At 53.2% G+C, this 22,297-nt stretch overlaps 2 long non-coding RNA genes across 2 annotated transcripts; both read left to right on the top strand.

Annotated features, from left to right (window-relative positions):
- The first annotated feature begins 38 nt into the window (after positions 1 to 38).
- On the top strand, positions 39 to 11,176 carry LOC306638128. Its single transcript, XR_013757376.1, has 3 exons — positions 39 to 219; positions 1,652 to 1,692; positions 10,774 to 11,176. It is a non-coding gene; the product is annotated as an uncharacterized lncRNA (long non-coding RNA).
- Positions 11,177 to 13,801: 2,625 nt separating this feature from the next.
- On the top strand, positions 13,802 to 19,101 carry LOC306641563. The gene is made up of 3 exons (XR_013758195.1): positions 13,802 to 16,394; positions 17,750 to 18,667; positions 18,970 to 19,101. It is a non-coding gene; the product is annotated as an uncharacterized lncRNA (long non-coding RNA).
- Positions 19,102 to 22,297: the final 3,196 nt, after the last annotated feature.

Genomic DNA, 22,297 nt, shown 5'->3' with positions numbered 1-22,297 from the left:
CGCCCCCGGCCCGCGCGCCGCCCCGCGCCTCCCCGCCCCGCCCCGCCCGGAGCCGGGTCGGCGGCCGCAGCCCCCAGCGCCTGCCCGGCCCCGCGGCGGCGAGACCTGCAGGAGAGTGTCGCGCACCGACCGCCTGCATCCCCGCTGCGCCTGGTAACCAGGTACGCGCACCTGTCAGGTTCGGACCGGCCGAGGTGCGCACCAGTAATACAAGAACAGGTACGGCGTCCGTCCTTCCCACTGGAGCACTTGAAAGTGCACCCAGTGGGATAAAGGCAGCGGGTGCACGCGGAGTGAGTCCGGCACGAGGAGGTGGGACCGGAGTTTTAAAGAGAGGTGCACCCAGACAGGCACTTTTCAGACGGAGCCAGGACCCCCAGCAGATAGGTCGTGGGTGAAGCGGTTACCCAGAGCGGGGTCACTCCCAGGATCCGGTACGCTGTTTCCGAAGTAAGCACCTTCTCCAAATAGGCGGTGCAGCCAGCTGATACACAATGACTGAGAGAAAAACCAGGGAAAGAAGGTACATTGACACCCATCCTCGTCGGTGCACGGAAGGATCCTGTTATCCATGGCCCCACTGGAGGAAGCACCGGTCCCATCCCTGGGGACGCTTGTAGGTCCTGGGTCAGTTGGTCATGAGGCTTCACAGGAGCCCAGCCCTTTACCCTGTCTACCCAGGGGCTTCTATAGGGAAGACAGAGATTGTTGTGCCCACTTGTCTTGGAGAAATTCACAAAAGGCTAAACTGCCCCAGCTAGAGAGACTTGGAACCTGGACCAAGAACTCCTGCTCCGGTGTTATCCGGTGCCACCCAGAAGCCTCCAGTGACCCAGGGCAGAGGGGAGCCTGAGGTTCATTCTGTATGTGCCTGAGGTGGGGGTACAGAATCCACACGCTAGAGGACAGAGTCTCCGTAGTGGCACCCATTCATCTTGCAGATGGGGACACTGATGCCTGGGAACCAAAGAGCTCAAAACTAAGTGCTTCTTGCTCTCTGCTGGTACTTTAATCACCTCATCTCAGCCTTCGCAAAGGCTTGTGTGTTGTAAAACACACATGTACAACTGTACCTGTACAGCTTAAGGGATAATAGCATTAACTTAAAAAAACCTATGCATCTATCATCTAACTTAAAAATACTGGTACTTGAGGGCTGGGGTTGTGGTTCACTGGTACAGTGGGTCTTTCCCCGGCTTCCCTTTTAGACTTACCACCTCCATAGGAACCCTTAAATACTGCATTGTTTTGTTTTTCTTTATGTAAATAGACTCACTCTATAATTATGTGACTTCCTTTTTTAAAAAAATCTATGTCTATTACCTACATATACTTTATTTATTTTACTACTGACCATTATTCCATTTTCTGAATGTACTCCTGGTTTATCCATTTTAAAAAATCATCAGTTTTTTTTTTTCCCCTATTACAAAGAGTGTGCTTTGGCCAGAGTGGTTGCACATGCCTGTAATCCTAATGACTCATTAGGCTGAAGCCTGAGGATTGTGAGTTCCAGGACAGTCTGGGCAACGTAGGCAGACCCTGTCTCAAAATAAAATAATAAGGGTTGGGAGTGGGTTCAGTGGTAGAGGGCTCGCCCAGCAACCCCCCACATGATCCTTTTGATGTTCTTATATATACGTCTTCCCAGTTGCAGAGCTGAAGAAATAATGGTTCACAGGATTGGGAAAGGTAAGGGGCTTGCCCGGGGCCTGGGAGCTAGCCGGTGGAGCTGGAATTCATACCCCACGCCCCGGCAGTCCACCTTGCCCTGGACAGCTGCTCGCTTGTAGGCCACGGGGGTTCGTGGGGGGGGGGGGAGGCATGTGCGTAGCGGGTCAGGTCTGAGGCTGCCCCTCTCGGCTTGCCTGACTCCACCTCGTTATGTCCTGTTTTGGTGCCTGGTTGTCTTTGAAGATCCCAAGTGACTCCCTCTCTGTGTCTCTCCAGCACAGCAACCCGTGGGGCTGGTGGGCTGTGGAGAGATGGGACCCAGGGCCAGCTCGATGCTGGAGCACACAGTCACTGAAGCCAGGCACAGCGTCCCTGTGCCCCTGTCTGTCACCGCCCCTCTTGCAGATGAGGAGAGCTGTGAGTTAGCAGGCACTTATTCATCGCCGTGACTGTCTTTAAGGTGGGAAAGATATTAAGTGATGTGTCCAGGTTAATATGATAATGACACTAATAATTTGCCACAGGGATCACACCTCATGTTTGGAGTGGGCACCGTGCCAGCCCTGGCAGACTCTCTCTCAGGGGGAGTGTCCTCCCCCACCCCCCTGCCACTCCCCAGGGCTGCCTGGCCAGTTCCATTCATCTCTCTGGTGGTGTCACCTCCCCTGTGAGGCCTGCTGGGACTCCTGAGAGGCTGAGCTGTTTCCTCCTCTGAGCTCCTGGTGCACCTTACGTGCGGGACTGCTGTGACCAACCCCCGGCCTCCTCCTGGCCGGGACTGGGCTGGGATTCCACCCGCGCTCCGGGCCCCATGCTGTCCGGCACTTGCCAGTGGGAGCCGGCAGGACTGGGCATGAGTCACTCGGCTCCCTGCCCTCTGCAGTCTCGCTCTCTTCCTGCTCATGACAGGCGCTCCTTCCTGAGAAGCTGACTCTTCTGCAGAACCCAGGGCTGTTCTGGGGAACCCCTGCTCCACTTAGAACTGGAGTTTGCAAACCTTGGCCCCCTCCCCAGGAGCCCAGTGGATCTAAGGGTCCCGCCCTGCCTCTCACACCCACTGCTTGGAGACATGACCTTCCTGTTCCTTCCTGGAGCCTGCCTGCCCTCTGGCCACCTGCCTGTGCCCAGCCAGCCTGGGCGAAGTCTACAGAACTCCTCAGCTTGTCCCCTGTGGGGTGGGTGAGTGAGGCTGGACATGGAAAGGTCCCAGGAGTGACCTTGGGCCACTCAGCCTGGGAAGGACACAGGCACTGGGTGGGACGCCTCCAAACTTAGCAGAGTGGCTACAGAGATGATGCTTAAATTCAATAAGCATCCTGGAAGTAGAGAAGGGCTCAGGCCCCTCCTGTCTTTCAAGGCTCTTGTTACATTTTAAAACTACTTGTAAGCTGGACCCAGTGGCGAATGACTGTCATCCCGGCAGCGGCTCAGGAGGCTGAAGCAGGAGGATCCCAAGTTCAAGGCCAGCCTCAGCAATTTAGTGAGATCCTAAGCAACTTAGTGAGACCCTGTCTCAAAATAAAAAATAGGGAGCTGGGGAGATAGCTCAGTTGGTAGAGTACTTGCCTCATAAACACAAGGCCCTGAGTTCAATCCCCAGCACTGCAAAAAAAAAAAAAAAAAAAAAAAAAAAAAAAAAAAAAAAAGAAAGAAAGAAAAGAAAAGAAAAAGGACTGGGGATGTGGCTCAGTGGTTAAGTACCCCTGGGTTCGATCCCTGGGACCAAAAGCAAGCAAGCAACAAACTTGATGTATTTCCTTTGACAACTGTCCGACTCTACAGCTGGAACAGGGGAAAGAGCTGGAAGATCTTGTGGTGCCCAAGAGTTATAAGAGTGCTCCGAGGGCAAAATAATTGAGACCATGGAGCGGGAGGTGCTCCCAGGAGCCAAGCTGCAGCAGCGAGCCTTGGGATGAACAGGAGAATATTGACTTATAGGATCACCGTCCCTGAATCCAGACGGATAAAAAAAAGTCCTCAATGAATCCCCAACTGAGGAAGAGGGACACATCTTCCCTTCGGAAGGATTCCCAGCGCACAGTGGGAGCTTGTGGGCTCTGGAGTCTGAGACTCCCTGGTACCCGAGAGCAGGGAAAGAAGCTGGTCACTGGGCAGCAGGTTCCTGATGGACAGACAGCGCCCTAGCAGGGCCTCCCAGGAACATGACCAGCCCTAGTCAGGTGGATGCCATGCAGCATGCCTTGTCCCCTGTCATATGATGTGACTCGAAGGGGAACTTCATTGCTGTGGTATCAGAGAAAAGCATCTAATGAATCCAAGTTAAAGAACAGTCTACACCTGGGGAGTGAGATTGGCCAAATCCTGTGCCTGGACGAATATGTGACGACAGATCCCACCGTTACGTACGATTATAACGCACCAGTGAAACATTAGGAAAAGAACAACCAAAGAAACCCTGAGCAGGCCTCCTTAGAACTGTCAAGGTCGTGAACGGCACAGGGACAGGAGTGGCCGCGGACCAGAGGGCTCTAAGACAGGCCGAGCGGGTGCCGAATGGGGCCTGGGCTGGCTCCTGGGACAGAGGGGTAGATGCCAAGGCTGCTGGAATCCCAGGAAGACCTGAGCCCAGTTGGTGGAGATGTGCCGAGAAGGCGATTTAGAGTTTGGACGGATGTCCCCGGTGTGAAGGTCGAGGACATCAGGGGGCTCCGAGTCTGGATGAGGGTCTGGGGAACTTGCTGTGCCATCTATCTCTGTAACTTTTGTCTAACCCTAAAGTTCATTCCCAAATCCAGAAGTTTGCTTGGGAAGGACGCCCCTGACGTCCTGGGTCCCTGTCTGTTCTGTTCTGCTGGTGCTGCGGGACCAAGGGGATCCCGTTTGGGGAAAACATCCGGGGTCTAAACCTGAGATCTTTTGGTCCCCTCGGCTCTGGTGGGATGACCCTCCCACCTCCCCTTTTCTTACTGCCCCCCCCCCCCCAGTGCACGGACCCCCATTTCTTCCCTGCCACCCTTTCCAGCGAGAGCTGGAAAGCCCCGCGGAGACTGATTAACCTGAAACTGCTTTATGGCTGGGGAGACTGGGAGGAGAGAGGGAGGTAAGGGCCATACCCCTGGCCACGTGCCAGGGTACCGCCGGCCCAGCTGAGGAGGGGAGCCAGGCTCTGTCCATGCCAGGCATCCCTGGGGACCTGGGGACCTGGGGGGACAGTGCTCCATGGGAAGGAAGGGCGGGTTTGGAGTGGAAGCTGCTCCGGGGCTTGGTGGCAGGTTCCCTTCCCAGGTGAATCCCACCTGGTGTGGAAGCCCGGGAGGGGGCGGGGCCTACCCGCCGCCCCTACCAAAGCCGCTGCGCCCAGGGGCCAGAGAGGCGTGGGGGGACCCGTCCTGGGGTTGGACGCCCCTCGTCTGCACTGGGGGACACAACACTGGGGTACACGAGAAGTGCCCGAGAGTCCCCAGCACCTCTGCCTGGGGCGGACGTGTCTGCCTCAGGGCTTCCGCGCTCAGTGCGGCACCAGCCCGGCCCCTCCCGCGGTGGCGCCCCGAGGACCCGCACCTCCTGGACCCGGGACCGGAACTGGCATAGAGGTCGGAAAGCCCTTGGCCGGCACCCAGGTGAGCCCCGCCACCCAGGTGAGCCCCGCCACCCACGTGAGCCCCGCCAATGCGGGTGTTCTGTGTCCCCCTCTGCTGCACCTCTGCCCAGGTCTGGTCATGGACGTCTCCTTGTACCCACAAAGGGCAGTCACAGGCCCGGCGACTCCAGGGAGCCAGCCGTGAAGATTCCCCAGGGAGTGGGGGACTGAAGCTGGACGTGGATGAACCCGTCGTGAAGCCAGATCTCTGCAGGGTCGGGAGCTTGCTGTCCGCTGGGTTGACGTCCGCTCATGTGTTCAGAGTGGTCACTTACAGATTGGGAGGTCATAGTAAGTGCCCCACAAGATCCTGGGGGGCACTAATGTGCAGTTCACAGACCAGTCGAAAACCCTGTGATGCATGCCTGTAATCCCAGAGACTTGGGAGGCTGAGGCAGGAGGATCTGAAGTTTGAGGCCAGCCTCAGCAATTTAGTGAGGGCCTAAGCAACTTAGCAAGACTTTCTCAAAATAAAAAATAAAAAGGGTTGGGGATGTGGCTCAGTGGTAAAGCACCCCTGGGTTCAATTCCAAGGACCAAAAAAAAAAAAAAAAAAAAAAAAAAAGAGATCTCAGTGGCTGATGAACATGCCACAGAGACTAACAGTATTGGGAATTTCCTGGCCTTGTTATTTGGTCAGAAATGACCCCATTCCAGGGGTGGAGCTTGGCTGGCTTAAGCAAATCAGAAAATCTCATCCTCTAGGTTTTGTGGATCCTCTAGAAATTGATCCAGAAAAGACAACATGGCTCAGTGTAGGCCAATCAGAGCTAATGAGTCTCAATTCTGGATCTTCAAGCTAACTGGGAGGCAGACTGTTTCTTAGTAATTACAAATGACAAAAGCAAGTAGTGCCAGGAGTTTCTAGCCGTTACCTTGGACACATCATAGGAGGTGGAGCCAAGAGACAGAAAGAGCATAGATCCTCCGTAACCACTGCTGGATCAAGCTTTGCCTGAAGCTATCCCCAGTACTAGGCTTTTAGGTTATGTAAGCCCCATAAATATAGTCACTCACAACCAAAAATATCCTTTATAAATGGTAACAATAATTACTTAATAATTATTAAGCATATAGTAATTACATAAATACAGCTTAGAAGATAAAAATCTTATAAACTATGAAGTCTGTATTTGGAGATGATTAAACAGACTCAGTGGTGAGAAGTCCAGCAAACTGCTGGCAAAGTTCAAGCTTAGCTATTTGGCACATGGTTTAAACGAAGGCCCAGAGAAATCACGAGACTGGTTCAAGATTTTTTAGTAAGGTTTCCTGACTCTCAACCCACGGAGTCTTGATATTGAATGATAATGGGAATGCTCGAATTCTGTGCTTTCCTGGTGAAATCATCACTTCTTGTTTTTCTCTCCCCTTTGAGAATGGCAATAATTCTCTTCATTCCAAATGGGGAGGCAGAAGCCCAGAGAGGCTAACAGATTTACTAAAGGTCACACAGCAAAGCACCAAGAGTGGTACTGGATGCCAAATGTCCTGAATGTCACTTTGGGTTCAATCTTCTCCACCCCAGCCCTATGCTAGCCACCTCTGCCTCCCCTAGGATAGGAGTCAAGGTTAGGGGCATGGTGGGGTCCTTTTCTGGCCTTCCTTCTTGCGTCAGTTGCTGAGTAATGTTATGCAGCCTGATGAGGAGATTGTGGGCAAGAGTGGATGAGTCCTTACCCCCACCTTAGGAAAATCGTGGTTATAAGGCCCAGAGAAAACATAGAGGCTCCAAAAGGGAGGCCACCTTAGAAAGATGAGAGGTTGTATGCATGAGATTCTGTCTCACATCCCTACACCCCAACTGCAGCACCTGCCCTCTGTTGTACCCACTCTCCAACACATTCAGCAGCCACAGGGGTGATGTTCATGGCTGCACTGGTGATGCACTGCATAATTTGGATTAAGATCTGCATGGTGCCCTCTGAAGTTGTGCAGTTTACAACTTGCACAACCCTACATGGCAGGCCTCAGTGGCATTTCTCAATGCGTTTGGGTGATCAAATAATTTTCACAGCAATTGATGACCTTGCAAATCATTTTTTAAAACCGTTTTATTACTTTTATAAGGTGCAGAAGATATATTGATCAAATTTATCTTATTTTAGATCAGTCCAATCCCAGAAATTGTGTTAAAAAGTCTACAGATAGCCAGGCATGCAGGCCCCTTCCTCAAATCCCTGCTACTCAGTAGTTTGAGGCTGGAAGGCGGCACGTTCCCATTCAGCCCGGCAATTTAGCAAGACCCTGACAGAATAAAAAATAAAAAAGGCCGGGAGTGTAGCTTAGTGGTAATGTGCCCCTGGGTTCAATCCTGAAGACCTCCGCCCCCCCAAAAATTGCATGTAGCCAGGTGTGGTGGCGCACACCTGTAATCCCAGCTACAGGGAGGCTGAGGCAGGAGGATGGCAAGTTTAAGGCCAGACTGGGCAATTCAGTGAGACTGGGTCACAACATAAATAAGTAAATAAATAGGACTGGGCGTGTGGCTCGGAGGTCGCCGCGAGCACCTCTGGGTTCAGTCCTGGGGACGGGAGGGGGGAGTTTACACACAACAACATGGGTGGTTTTTAAAGGCCACTTTTGATTGTTTTCTATTTAATAAGGGGAGCCTGCTCTTCCGTAGCAGGTAAATTAATTTTGGCAAAGCAGGACTTAGAGGCAAGTGGATTAGGAGTGACTCGTCAGGCCTGACTTCAGAACGGAGCCTACCCAGGTGGTCACCGCAGGCTGGGCCCCTCCCTGCGGCAAAACGTTCACGAGTGGCCTTCGTTGCTTGTACCTCGCGGGGCTTTGGAAGGCTTGCATCCTGGGCTTCGTTTCTGTGACCGATTTGGTTATTTTAAAACTCCAAATTTTGTGCTTTGTTTTCTAAATGAAGAGACGAGAGAGAAGATACCGCGTCCTCCAGTGACCCGCCGCGGTTCCGAGGAGCTGCTATTTTCAAAAGATGAAAAGCCAAAATGGCTGCATTTTCTCCTTTCCTCTCCACTTTTGAAGTCGTAGGGACAGCTTGATGTTCTCCATAAGATCAAGAAAAAAACAAGACAACAGAACCAAACAGGCGCTCCGTGAACAACGGAGGGGCGGAAAACTGCGGGCGTGTGTGGACCCGAGGTGGCGTCCTGGTCCTGAAAGGGCTGCTCTCCGGGGACCTTTGGAGTTTGCAGTTTCTCCTGTGACTTTCCCAGGGACTCTCTGCATCTGTGAGCACATATTTGCACATGCACATCCATCTCTGTTTGCCTCTATTTTTTATTGTATTTATTGTTATTCTTATTGGTACTGGGGAGTGAACCCAGGGGCACTTAACCACTGAGCTGCATCCCCAGCCCTTTTTTGTATTTTTTATTTAGAGACAGGGTCTCGCTGAGTTGCTTAGGGTCTTCCTAAGTTGCTGAGGCTGGCTTTGAACTCATGATCCTCCTGCCTCAGCCTCCCAAGCTGCCGGGATTACAGGGGTGCACCACCGCCACCGTGCCCGGCTGTTGTTTTTATTATACTCTGTGATGCTGGGGACGAAACCCAGGGCCTCGCACGTGCTAGGCCAGCGCTCCACCACTGAGCTGCACCCCAGCCCTGTCTCTCCTTGTTTTTATGCAGATGAGGTCCCTCTACAGCCTTCTGAACTTTGCTTCTCTCACTTGACAAGGGTTTGAGATCATTCTAATCAGTACACGTGGCGCTCTCAGTTCTGTTGTCAGTTGAAGAAAACCTGCTATCGGAAGGACGAGTCGTGCCACCTTCCGGGAGGGTGTGACTAAGGGACGTCTAGGTCACTTCTGGTTTTTAGCTACTACTAACAGAACTGCAGTGTATTCCCCCTGGGCTCAGCCCTTGGCAACTGTACCAGAGCATCCTGGGTGTGTGGGCCGGCTTTCCATCCCTGGGACAAAATGCCTGGGGTAAACCAGCTTGTCAGGAGGAAAGGTGTATTTCGACTGGTTTCAATCCGTGGTCACTTGGCCCCATTGTCCCTGGGCCCGTGGCAAGGTGGGAGTGTGCAGAAGAGGCTCCTTACTTCATGCAGCCAGGCAGCAGAGAGAGAGGGAGAGGGCGGGAGAGAGGGAGGAAGGGGTCAGGGCCCACTAGCCCTTCCAGGGCTGCCCGGGGCCTCACTTCCTTGGGCGAGGCCCCACCACCTCCCGATGGAGCCTCAGGCTGAAGCCCAGGCCTTTAACACAGGGGAGACATTTCACAGTTCACTCTGGCAGTAGGATCAATTCCTCTTGCCCAGCAGAAGTGCTGCCTCGTGGCTCTGGGGCTGGACCTCCAAGGTGAGGTGTCCGGCAGAGCTGGTTCCTTGGAGGGCTGCGAGGGCGGCTGGGCCCGGGCCTCTCCCTGGTTCCCGGAGGTTTGGATTCCCCGGCTTGTGGCCGTGCTGTTCCCGAGGCACGTTCCATGTGTCTCTGTCCACATGTCCTCCCCTTTAGGTGAGAAGACACCGGTCAGGTGAATCAGAGGCCCACCCCACCCCAGCAGCCGCACCTCATTTAAGGCTTGCCATCTACAGAGGCCCGGCTTCCAAATTAGGTCACGGTCTGAGGTACTGAGGATGATCAGCAGTTCTTTCTCTTTCTTTTCTTTTTTCTTCTTTTGGAACCGGGGACTGATGTAGCTCTACCTCCAAGCTAAAGTCTCAGCCCTTTTTAATTTTTTATTCTGAGACAGGGTCTCATTCAGTTGCTGAGGCTGACCTCAAACCGGCAATCCTCCTGCTTCAGCCTCTCAAACAGCTGGGAGGACGGGCGTGTGCCCCTGTGCCCAGCTAGTGAGTTAGGATTTCAACATTTGAATTTGGTGGTGTGGGTGATGCACTTCGACCCACAACGTAAAGTCCCTGAGCGTTTGCTTATCTTATTTATTTATTTTTTTGCAGCTCTGGGGATGGAACCCAGGGCCTCGCGCACCAGGCCAGCGTTTCGTCGCTGAGCCTCACTCCTGGCCTGAAATACTGTGAAATTACTCTCCATAGAAATTGTGCCGTTTCCTTCCCACGAGCAATGATGGAAATAGTCTTTGTCGCGTGAACGCGGCCCAGCTGCCCTGGGGACCCATCTTTGCCAGTCGGGAGGGAGAGGAAGGTCCTCCTGGCCACCCCCGCTGAGTGAGGGCAGGGGCTCCTTGTCATACCCGAAGGCAGGTTTACCTCGCTTGGTGCTCAGTTCTCCTCCATCTTTGCCTATTTCTCTGTGGGATGATTGGCCTTTGATCTTCCTTGGTTTGGGGGAGCTCTTTAAAGATAAGGGAAACCAGCTCTTTGGGATCTTTTTCAAATATTTCCTTTTCCTGCCAGGTGACTGTTATTTGACTTTGCATATTAATTTCTTCTTCTTTTGCTTTTAAAGTTGGGAAAATATTCAGTTTTATGTAGACAAATAGATCATTTTCTTTTATGAAGTTGGGGTTTTCTGTGACTTTTTAAGAAGTCCTTTACATGTTATGATGGTGACATAAAATTTCCCATACTTTTCTAACACTTTTTTTTTTTTTTTTAGGTGCTGAGGGGCTACCAGGGATGGAACTCAGGGACACTCACCACTGAGCCACCTTCCCAGCCCTATTTTGTATTTTATTTAGAGACAGGGTCTCACTGAGTTGCTTAGGACCTCGCTTTTGCTGAGCCTGGCTTTGAACTCTTGATCCTCCTGCCTCAGCCTCCTGAGCCACTGGAATTGCAGGCGTGGGCCACCGCTTTTGGTCACATTCCTGGTTTTTATGTGCCGTGATTTTGCTCCACTGGAATGCACTTTGGCTCAAGATGTAAGGAGGAGACCTAATTCAACATCCTGGTGGATGGAAGCTCCATGGTTCCTAGCAACATTTATCAGCCAGTGGACTGGAATCGTCATCAGCTTACCAGCAGTGCAATAGGTAGGGGGCATTTACAGAAATATTATTGTTTAAAAACAATCTTTCCTGGTGAACTTTTCAGCATCCAAGTTTTTTAGAGTTTTTGTCTCTCATCAGTCATCCATTAGGGGCAGATTACGACACATTTCTTATTATCATAAAAGGAATTTAAAATTATTTCATAAGTAAAACTACTCCAGGGACTGGCAGTGTTCTGCTGAGTGATAAGAAGACCACATCACGTGACCCTCCATTTACTGAGCACCGAGTCTCCAGGACGGTTCCACTTAAAAAATTCATAAACAGGGCTGGGGAGATAGCTCAGCTGGTAGAGTGCTTGCCTTGCAAGCACAGGCCCTGGGTTCGAGCCCCAGCACCCCAAAAAAAAAAAATTCACAAACAAGTATCTATTAATTGGTTAAAATATAGAAATGGAAACAGACAACTAGTTTCTATTTCCAGTTGCATTTAGGGACACAAACCCAGGGAAGGTGCTGGAGACCTTGGGCCTCAGGGGAGGAGGGCGGGGTCTGCCCCCTCGCAACCCTGCCGCCGGAGTAGCCTGCTTCCTCTCCCTGGGCCACGCGTCTCCCCGGCTATGGAAGGAATAATACCTGAATGATCATATCGGGAGGAAGAATCGTAGGGTCTGTGAACAGGGACGGGGAGGCGCTTAGAAATCACAAATAGAGGCCAGGCTGTGGCTCGGTGGGAGAGCACCTGCCTCCACACAGGAAGATCTGGGTTCGATTCCTGACACTACCTTTAAAAAAAAAAAAGAAGAAGTTACGATTGAGAAATTCCACACTGGCCCTGAAGGATCTGGGAAGGGAGCTTGGAGGTTGAACTTGACCAGCTTCCTGCAAACCCAGCTGTGATAATAGCGTCGGCTCCGTGGGGCTCTGGGGAATAGGGCAGGAGGTGGTGTCTTCTGCACCTGGCACCTGGTTGGAGTGCGGCAGGGCTGACTCCCAGTCAGGTGTGCAAGACCCTCACCTCCTCCACATGCAGCCTGCCTGTTGTGACGCTGTGTCCCCGGGTTCACAGAGCTGCTGAACGTCCTGTGTTCGGTCTGTGTGAAGTTTTCCGTCCAACCTGCCTCAACCTCCCAAGCAGCCAGGATTACAGACTGCCCGCACGCTGGGCTCGGTGTCCCTTTCTGAAGGTCCCCTCCAACCCTCAGCTGTCCCCTGCTTCTGAGCCAGGCACGGGGCTTGGAGGTCGTAGGAGTTTGAAGGGTGCTTGTAAAGAGGTCTGTACCGGGGGCCGGGGGCTCTGGTTGAGGCTACACCCGAGGCCCTGCTCTCTGAAGAGGGTCGTGAACCACTGTGGCTGAAAGCATCGTATTCTGTGCCAGACAGAACCGGGTTCGAATCCCACAAAGTCTGGTTTTCCTACCTGCAGAACAAAGAGGAGGATAACAGTACGTCCCTCCGTGAAGAATTAGATGTCACAGTGTTTGTGGAGAGCATGGCACCGTGTCCCCCGTGTAACAGAGACCTGTTCACCCAGGTCCTCGCCACACTTTTGTTCTTCCATATGGGGAAGCCAAGGTCCAGACATGGTGGATGGCCAGAGCACAGTCCCTTTCCGACATTCCTTCAACAGCGGGGCTAAAGGCACAGAAAGCACGCTCATCCAGTTTTCATGTGACTCTAAACTAGAAGTAGAACCTGTTTTTTTGTTTGTTTGTTTTTCCTGGTACTGGGTACCCAGGGGTGCTCTACCACAGAGCTATGTCCCCAGCTCAAAATTAATCCCCAAAATTAAAAATAAGGATGTTTTAAATCTTGAGACAGGGTCTCGCTAAGTTGCCCAGGCTGAACTTGAACTTGTGATTCTCCTTTCTCCAGCCTTCCCAGTAACTTAGGGTTGCAGGCATGTGCATCCCACACCTGGTCACGGGAATGGGTATTTCAAATGATCAAAGAAGGTCCCCAAAGCACCCAAAGCAGATGAAATGATAGACCAACCCACCTGAAGTAAATAGGGATGGATGTAAAATGTAAAGATTTTGCATGAAAAAGGTTTTGTATGAATGTTCAATATAATCCTATATTATTGCCACAGACTAATGTGATCTCAGGCCACATCTATAGATGTATAGGGTTGAGGATGAAGGAGGTGATAGCTGGAGCATTGTGTTCACTTCTGGTTGAACATGACCTATGTTTGAAGAGGCAGGGAGAGAAGAGACCAGTTTTGGGTGGGCGAAGAACTGTGTGGAGGAACTGGGGACACTGAACTTGAAGAGAAGACAATGCAGAGGGGCCGTGGTAGACTGCCGGGCTCCACTGTCACTCATGGAGACAAGGATCTGAGAACCAGTTCTGGCTGTCAGAACTGTCTGAAAATGAAAAGATTGCTCTCAGAGGTAGTGAACTCCCCGTCACCAATGGTATGCAAATAGATTTGAAACAGGATTCCTGCTTCCAGTTCTCAGAAGGTTCTAGCAAAAATACTAAACCACCATTTGACCCAGTTATCCCACTCCTTAGTTGATACCCAAAGGACTTAAAATCAGCATACTACAGTGACACAGCCACATCAATGTTTATAGCAGCTCAATTCACAATAGCTAAACTATGGAACCAACCTAGGTGCCCTTCAACAGATGAATGGATAAAGAATACACACACACACACACACACACACACACACACACATACACACAATGGAATATTACTCAGTTTTAAAGAAGAATGAAATTCTGGCATTTGCTAGTAAATGGATGGAGTTAGAGAATATCATGCTCAGTGAAATAAGCCAAACATAAAAAAACAAAGGCTGAATGTTTTTTCTGATATGTGGAAGCTAATTCACAATATGCGGGGGGGCGGGGGCGGGGTGGGGAGGAGGGCTAGGGAAGAGTAGAGTTTCTTTATATTAGGTAGAGGGCAGGGAAGGGAGGGGAAGAGGTACGGGGGTAGGAAGGATAGTAGAGTGAAGCAGACATTATTGCTCATGTCCATGTATGACTGCATGACTGATGTGATCCTACAGTATGTACAATCAGAAAAATGAGAGAGTACACTGCATTTATGTATGATCTATTAAAATGTATCAATGCATTCTGTTGTCATGTACAACTAATTAGAACAAAATAAAATAAATTAAAAAAATACTAGACCCTATTGCCAAAATCCTTGTTAGCTATGTATACATGTATGATAGTCAACAAATGTATCATCTGCATTTCCCTTATTTTAAGACATACCTTATTATTATTATTATCCCAATTAATAATAATATGAATACACTTGGCGGTGTTGGGAATCACACCTAGGGCCTCATGCCTGCAGGTGAGCACACCACCCTTGAGCTACACCCCCAGCCCCAAAGTATATGTCAAAAAAATGAGTATTACAACTGGGGCTGTTTTACAATCAACGTGTTTGCCGAATACATCCTTCTTTCCAGAAAAGTTTGTATTCGCATCAGGAAAACAAAGTGTATCATCCAGGAAGCTCTGTTAATCCGTGTTTCATCATAGACTTGTGTCATTGGAATGAATATCTTGAATTTAAAAAGAAAGAAAGAAAGAAAAAAAAAAAAAAAAAAGCTGCATTCTCTTCTTGGTGAAGCCACGCTCAATCTATTGAATGCGACACCCGGGACATTCCACCTTGTCGAGTCTGTCCCAGCATCTGAATGGAGTGGAGACAGGTTATTAAACCACTCTTAACAAATACAGAGCAGCAGGTTCTTGGCGGGGGGACAGATTCCACTTAGCAAGAGCGGTTATTCCTTCCAAGGATGAGAATCCACTTCACGAAGAGAATTTGGAGGGGCCTTTTGTTCTGCTGGGCCAACATCTGGATTTGAATGCGCGCAGGCTGAAAGGAGATTTCTCATAATGGACCAAACTCGAAGCACTCAGCGCACAAGGACCCGCGAGCTTTCAAAGGAGGCGCTGGGCACAGTTGGCCGGGGCTCTGGAGTCCCACGGGCGCGGGCCCGGGAGGCGGGCGGAGGGCTCCTGGCTCTGCGGGGCGCTGTCGCACTGAAGGACTCCCACCATCCTGTCGCCCGACCCCTCCGGGAAATTGGGACCTGAATCCATCACGACACGTTCGCGGTTTCAGGAGGCTCTGCTTTGTGAAGAGCTGCCAAGGAGCGCTCGGGCTGGAGGCGGGGAAGGAGCCAGGCCAAGGCCAAGGCCCAGCCGCCCAGCTGCGCTCCCGCAGACGCGCCGCGCGCCGCCACCTGCGCGCCGTGGGGGGGGGGGGGGCGGACTCCGCGCCCTAGGGGCCAATCCCTGCTCTGCCAGTCATCTCTGCCGCGACCTTGGGGAAGTTGTGTAACCCCGGGGCCCCGAGACTCCCTTTCCTGGAGCCCGGAGCTGGAGCGAAGCCCCTGGGGCCTTGACATCAGAGGTGACGCGAGTCTTCGCGGGCGATGACTCGGCAGAGGCTGGCCACTCCCTTTCCCGCGTCCGGCTGCTCGGGGTGGGTCCCCTCCCACCAGGTAGCCTGGCCCCTCCAACAGCTCTCCCGATGTCCTCCACCCCAGGGTCCCCAGGACCTGCCGGACCCTCACTAGGCCTTGGCACCCTCGCTGTCCCTTGTGTGACACAGCCCTTGTCCTGAGTTAATGCGTCCTCGGACTGGCTTGTGGCGCTCCCTCCTGGTGACTGCAGGGAGGCAAGTACCCTGAACAAAAGGTAGTCCCTCCTGGGGTCCAACCTCCATCTCCTGGGGGCCTTCCTTCGGAGCGATGGGCAGCAGAAAGCAGCTCGTTCTCTGCTCGTCTTACAGCATAGACTTGTATGGAGTCCCGGCAGGTATTTTGTTTTTGCTGGACTGGGCCATCTTGAGGCCCAGATGGAGGGCACCAGCAGGAATGTGCCCCAGGCAGGATTTCTACATGAATGGCCTGTGGGGAGCAGGCCTGGGGACTGTGAGGGTGGGGCGCAGGTGAGGGGGCTCTCACCTGGAAGTGGGAAGGAAGGGACGCGGGTTAGGGCTTCCTGGAGGAAGACTTGAGGGTGGGGAGCCTGGCCTGAAGGACAGTCTTTGTGGCCCCCAGCCCCCACCCTGTAGTGGGCTTCAGCCCCTGCCCTGCCCCCGTGACTGCATCTTCCCTCCACCCACATTGGTGAAGGGCCTTTTTCATAAGAAAAGAGAAAGCAAGAGGGTTTCAAGTGAAACATGAGGTAGAACTTCCCAATTAAGAGGAACAGCTGACATCTGGCCTCAGAAAGGGGAGCAGAGAAGGGACCTTCCCATTGGGAGAGTCCCGGGAGAAGAGGGGCATGGAAGGACAGGTGAGTGGCCTCTTGTAGATGACTACAGGTGCCAGTAGCTAGTGGGCAGTCCTTGGAGGCCGGGGACTGGAAGGCCTCTGGTGAGGTTCTTGGTGACTGTGGCCCTTGGGGACAGGAGGAATCTACAGGTGAGGAAGGCGGGGGCCAAGGCCACTGTACGCCTTGCCTGGTGAACTCAGGAGCTTCCTCCTCCTCGGCCTCTCTGCTTGGCGCTGGCCCTGTGGGGGCCTCCAGCCTTCCCTCCCTGTGGCACATCCCTGGTGCTCAGTGAGCACTGGAGGACTCGGGCAGACTGCGAGGGGCCTAGGTCTTCCTCGAAGGCCTGGGCAGGTGCAGGAGGAGAGCAGAGGCAGGGCTCGAGGCTGGACTGATGGCAGGAGGGTCACGTCCCCCTCCTCCTGCGCCGAGGCTCCCACGCCCCCCCAGCTGGCTCCGGCTTCCCGCAGCACCCCTGCCCCACGGTCCCCTTGCTGTCTCCGCCTGGGCCTGATGCCCACGCCCGCTGCCCCTCGCCGTGCTGCACTCTGACACCTGGCCCAGCCCACCTCCCTACTTGGGCCCCCTTCTCTCCCTCCCCTGCCACCCGCCTGGGGTCCTCCGTTCCCTGTGCCCACCCCCCAGGCATTTTGCAGCGCCTACTAGTTTTAGGACTAGATGGTTCAGGAAGAAACGAGAGGAGAAACCCAGCAACGGTTTTGCACAAAAATATTTTGTGGGGATTTTTGTGCTAGCAAAGTTTTGGAGAGAAAATATAAGCTACAGTGACCTGGTGGAAGGAATGTGCAAGGAGAGAGAGAGAGGGAGAGAGAGAGAGAGGAGAGAAGGAGAGAGAAAGAGAGAGAGAGAGAGAGAGAGAGAGAGAGAGAGAGAGAGAGAGAGAGAGAGAGAAGGAGAGAGAGAGAGAGAAAGAGAGCGAGAGAGAGAGAGAGAGAGAGAGAAAGAGAGAGAGACAGAGAGAGAGAGAGCGAGAGGGAGGGAGGGGGAGAGAGAGAGAGAGAGAAAGAGAGAGAGAGGGGGAGAGAGAGAGAGAGAGAGAGAGAGAGAGAGAGAGAGAGAGAGAGGCAAAGGACGGGGGCAGACGGGTTTGTGCCTGGAGTCCCACCCTCTTGAATTGACATCTGTCCATAAGTCCTAGGGGTTCCTTGGTGTACACATTGGGAACCGCTGGAAAAGAATTCGGCCTGGAAGGGTTGAGTGGCGTGTCACAGCACCAGCGTGTCTTCTCTGAGCTCCCAAGAAGCCTCCAGGCAGCTCCTGCAGTCAGCCAGCCGGGGTGGGTGGAGCTTGAGGGCGGCCTGCCTGGAGGAGAGGGCCTGGGCCCTGAGCAGGCGCGGGGGGGGGGGGTGTCTTTCCAGGCCTGTGGGAAGTGGGTCGGGTCTGCAGGACACAGGCCGTGCGGTGAGGACTTCTACAAGCGAGTGACGCTTCCTCCCCTGAGCCCCAGCCCATGCCATTGGTGACCCTCAGTGCCCCAGCTCTGTCCCCTCCACGGTGACCTCCAGGAACAGGACCAGAGGATTCTGTGGCTGGTACAGACAGGCGCCTCTGGCCTCTTGGTGCTGCTCTTCGGACTGTGCACAGCACTCTAGTTTACCAAGCACGTTCACACCATCGCTTGCTGCGAGTTCATCTTTGCAGCCACCGGTAGGAAAATGTACCGTTACTTCATTCCCTCTGTAGAGAGGAGGCAGTTAAGGATCAGAGGTTGTGCAAATTGCCCTCGGAGGCCTGGAAACCCAGCCACTCGGAATTCCCACAGCTCCCTTAGGCCTTTCCCGGCGCGTCCTCTTTACAATGCTAATTGAGGCAATGAGCTGCCCAGCCCCGGGCGGGGGCGGTTAGGGCTGGGCTGGGAGTCCGTTTTCAGGCAGGCCTAAGGGACTGGCCCGGAAAACAGGTCACGGGGCATTTGGAGTAGGAGGGCCCTTGGATTCCTCCTTCCCGTGAAGACGCCTTGAAGAATGAGAGAATGCCGAGGTGCAGTACCCCTGTCCCCCACCGCCTGCAGACCTCCAGACACCGGCTGCTGTAGCTCCTGCAGAGGCAAGAGCCACCCCTGGGCATTTATCTGTGCTCAGCACACCACGAAGTTTTTTTTTCTTTTTTCTCCTATCTTCACAACAGCCTGTGGTGATGGACTTCTGATCCCATTTTATTGATGGAGAGACGGAGGTCCAGAAGAAATTTGCTCAAGAACACACAGCTGCCTGGTGTTGGAGCTGGACTTTGAATCCCAGGAGATTGATTTCCCTCGGAAGGATTATCATAAGATTGTAATGAATCAGTTTGAGCCATAGGAATGGTGCCTTGGAATGCCAGGTCTCTTCCCAGTCTCTCTTCGGCTTGGGGGACGCCATTAGAAGGAACTTTGAATAACCAAGGGGAAGGGGGACATCTCCGGCAGGAGGGATGTACTGGGAGCCTGGAGTGGAAGCAGAGCAGCAGCATGGGATAGTCAAAGCCAAGTGTTGAGCACCAGCTGTATACCAGGCTCTGTTTTGTTTTCAAGGTATTAATCTATTTAATCCTTATAAAAGCCTGTTAGCTAAATTCTACTATTATTCCTTTTTTACAGATGACCAAAATTTGGCCACCATGACACAGCTGGCCAGTGGCTGAGCCAGGCCCAACCCCCAGGTGGCCCGGCTTCCCAGCCAGCAAGTGTCGTCATGGTGGGTAGCCTTGGGGAAGGAGGCCAACTGCCCTGGTCCCCAGGGGCCAGTGTTCAGCGGGGAGAGAGAGTCCGTGGTCCAGCTGTCTGGGGACCCCCGCAGAGTGTCCCTGGACTCAGGGAGGGTAGAGACGGAGCTGCGGTCTCCGCCACCCTCTGCGGCAGCTCATTTTCATTCATTTTCTTTAAATGCTTCTCGCTCTGTTTTTAAATCTAATTTTTCAGCCTCTTTTTTATCTTCACTCAAGTTGCTTTAATGAAAGGAAAATGTGTCTGTTTCCCTCTGCTGGAGCTGCCCGGGGAATTTCAATACAAAACAAACAAGTTGGCTTTTAAAATTAAAATTTTATGGGTGGCATTTCCTCATTTAATGGGAGGCACAAAAGGCTGGAGTAAAACCAATTAACACGGGGTTGGGACTCGGTGTTCAGCAAAATTAAACGATAGGCGCACGGTGGGCCAGGAGCCGCCAGGCAGGCGCGGGGTGGGGGGCCCTTGCCCGATGCACCCAGGTTGGGCACCGGCTTGTGCAGACATCTGCCCTCAGCTCCGGCCTGACCCTGCCGCCGCCCCAGCCCAGGTGCCCCGTGCGCCCTTCCCTTGTGGGGGTGAGAGGACAGGGCGGCTGCCTGGAAGCCCGGGGGCCCTGGACACTGGGGAGCCCCGGCCTCTGTGAAGGCCAGATCTCCTTGCTGGGATGGTGACTCCAGGGCACATGCAGGTGGGCCAACAAGGCCAGGCGCAGGTGCCCCACGCATCCCTGAGGGCTGCTGTGTGGAGGAGCTTGGGGAAGAACAGGTGAAGGGCCTTAGGAGACCTGAGGGGAAGGGCCGCCAGCTCAGCTAAACGCATCCGCCAGGGCCCAGCGTCAGGAGGGAGGCAGTCAGCATGGAGGTGAGGGGCGTGTGGCTGAGAAGCCCCTTGGGTAAGGTGTGACCAGGAGCCTTGACTTCACCTTGGGGGCTCTGGAGACTCATGGAAGGTTCCAGAGAGGCAGAAGGGTCACAGGAGACTCGATTCTGGTGGTTGGTGGGAGGGAAAGGAAGGGCCAGCCAGGTGTGGTGACCTTGGTCCAGCTGAGCTGAAGACCCACCTGTGGCTGCCGGGAGAGGGGCGAGAGGCGTGGGTGATGCGGGACCCTGCCCTGAGCCTGAGACCTGGGGAGCAGAGGTGGGAAGCCTGAGGGCTCCCTCCAAAGCCTGCTGTGCAGGTCCCAGAACGACCAGACCCTGTGACTGCAGGGAGGGACACAGATCCTAGCCTCCCAGGCAGCCCCCAGGGAAGCAGGTTTCACTTTGGGGCAGAGGACTCCGGTCACCTCGTCTGTTTCCTTCCCCTCCCCTCCCCCGACTGATCCTGTCTGTTCCCCACTGGGACAGTCCTCTCTCCACCCTCTCTGCCCCCTGGGCCCCATTCTATGGAGAAGACCCCCGTTACTAGAACCCCCATATCATGGTGGAGGCCACATTCCCCACCCACTTCAGGAATCAGGCTGGTCGCCGTGGCCATCATCAGCCGTCAGACCTTCAGACCCAGGGTCCTGCCGGCCGTAGGGAGACCTCTAGTCGGGTGCTGACAGTGGGTGACAGGTTCAGTCTTGGGGGACTGGAGGGTGTTTCTCTGTGGGGACATGGGAGGAAGGGGCTTCCTGATGCAGATCTGTGTCAGGGCCATTCCCATGGAAGGGTCCCTCCAAGGCCTATGGGACCATTCAGGTGAGGATGTCTGGGAGACCAACTGAAGGGCCTTCTGAGCTTTACCTGCAAGTTTCTTGGAGGCCCATTTGAAGGCCTAAAGCCTGGGTTGGCCTGAGGGCCAGTAGCAAAAAGCCCAAGGCCAAGATTGACACTGACCCTTCTCCCTCCGTGTAGCAAGAAGAGTAGATTGGTCAAGCTTGGGGTGGCAGAGTGGCTGATGTTGACACAACAGTTGACCAGAGTCCCCACTTCAGCCAGCTCCTGACCTTGCCCCATCTGTCACGGGCAGTATCCTTCTCCAGGATCACACTTGCTCACACCTTCCTGGGGAAAGGGCCACTTCCAGAATGGGTTTTTAGGGCTGGGGATATAGCTCAGTTGGTAGAGTGCTCGCCTTGCGAGCATAAGGCCCTGAGTTCAATCGCCAGCACCGCAAAAACAAAACAGAATGGGTTTTTAAGTATGAATAGGAGTTTATCTGGTGAACAAGATAGGGAAAGGCAATATTGACTGAGTAACACCAGTGAGGGAAGAAATGGGGAACCTTTCCCTCTGGGTCAAGGAAACCACAAGTACGTAGTTTTTCTGGAGTTTAGAGTCTGCAGGGCCAGACACGAGTATTGTGTGAAATAAAGTAAGAGAAAGGGCCTCGCCAACCATACTGCGCTACTCAAAGTGAGGCATTGCCACAAATATCCGCTGCATGAGCTGAGATGCTGGTGTTGCATTGCGAACCGGAAAAGTGTTTCTAAAAATGTTAATTAATATATTTAGGGAGCAGGTAGATTAAGTGTGAGAATGTGGAGATGTAGCAGACAATTAAAAGATCTGCTAATTTCTCTCATGAATTCACATTGGAGGAAATGTTTGTAAACTGAGAATTCTAATTATTCTTCTCCCTCACACCTCTTCTCAAATGAGTGCATCGCAAACGAATGAGCTGATCTGTTATAAATATGGTCGATTTCCCGATGGATCGGTTGTGACTTGGTACAGAGCAAGGAGAAGGAGCTCATCCTGCCAACAGGCTTAGCCAGTACCCAGGATGTGCAGTTCCCGGGAGCTGAAGGTTGGGAGGCAGGATGGACCTCCACGCAGCCCGAGTCTGTGACTCCTAACCCAGGCCAGGCATGTCGGATGTCCATCCTTCCTCCAAATCCCGGGAGGGAGGAAGCCCCTCGAACAGAGAGCTTCTCTTTGACCAGCCATCAAGCAAAATTCCCGAGCTTCACTTCTGATCCGTAATCAGAGGCACCATCCGTGCGTTTGTGAGCGTGAATAGGAGTTCTCCGGGTGAACGAGATAGAGAAGGCCATTACTGACTGAGGGACAACCGTGAAGACAGAACTGTGTCCCTCTCCATCCTGAGCTGCATTTCTCATTAACTTAGGTCACGTGGGTGGGGACTGCCTGGCCTGTTTGGCTTAGGTCTGGAAAAAGTGTCCATCCACCTGCCAGTCAGGGGGACCCCTGGGCTCCAGGTGTGCAGACCTGGAGGGGGTTCAGTTTGCTGCCCTTGTTGCTGATCCCTGGCC

Source organism: Sciurus vulgaris (assembly GCF_902686455.1).
Source record: "Sciurus vulgaris genome assembly, chromosome: 1".
NCBI classification, from domain to species: domain Eukaryota; kingdom Metazoa; phylum Chordata; class Mammalia; order Rodentia; family Sciuridae; genus Sciurus; species Sciurus vulgaris.
The sequence above is the reverse complement of the archived record's forward strand: the minus strand, read 5'-3'. Positions and strand labels throughout refer to the sequence as shown.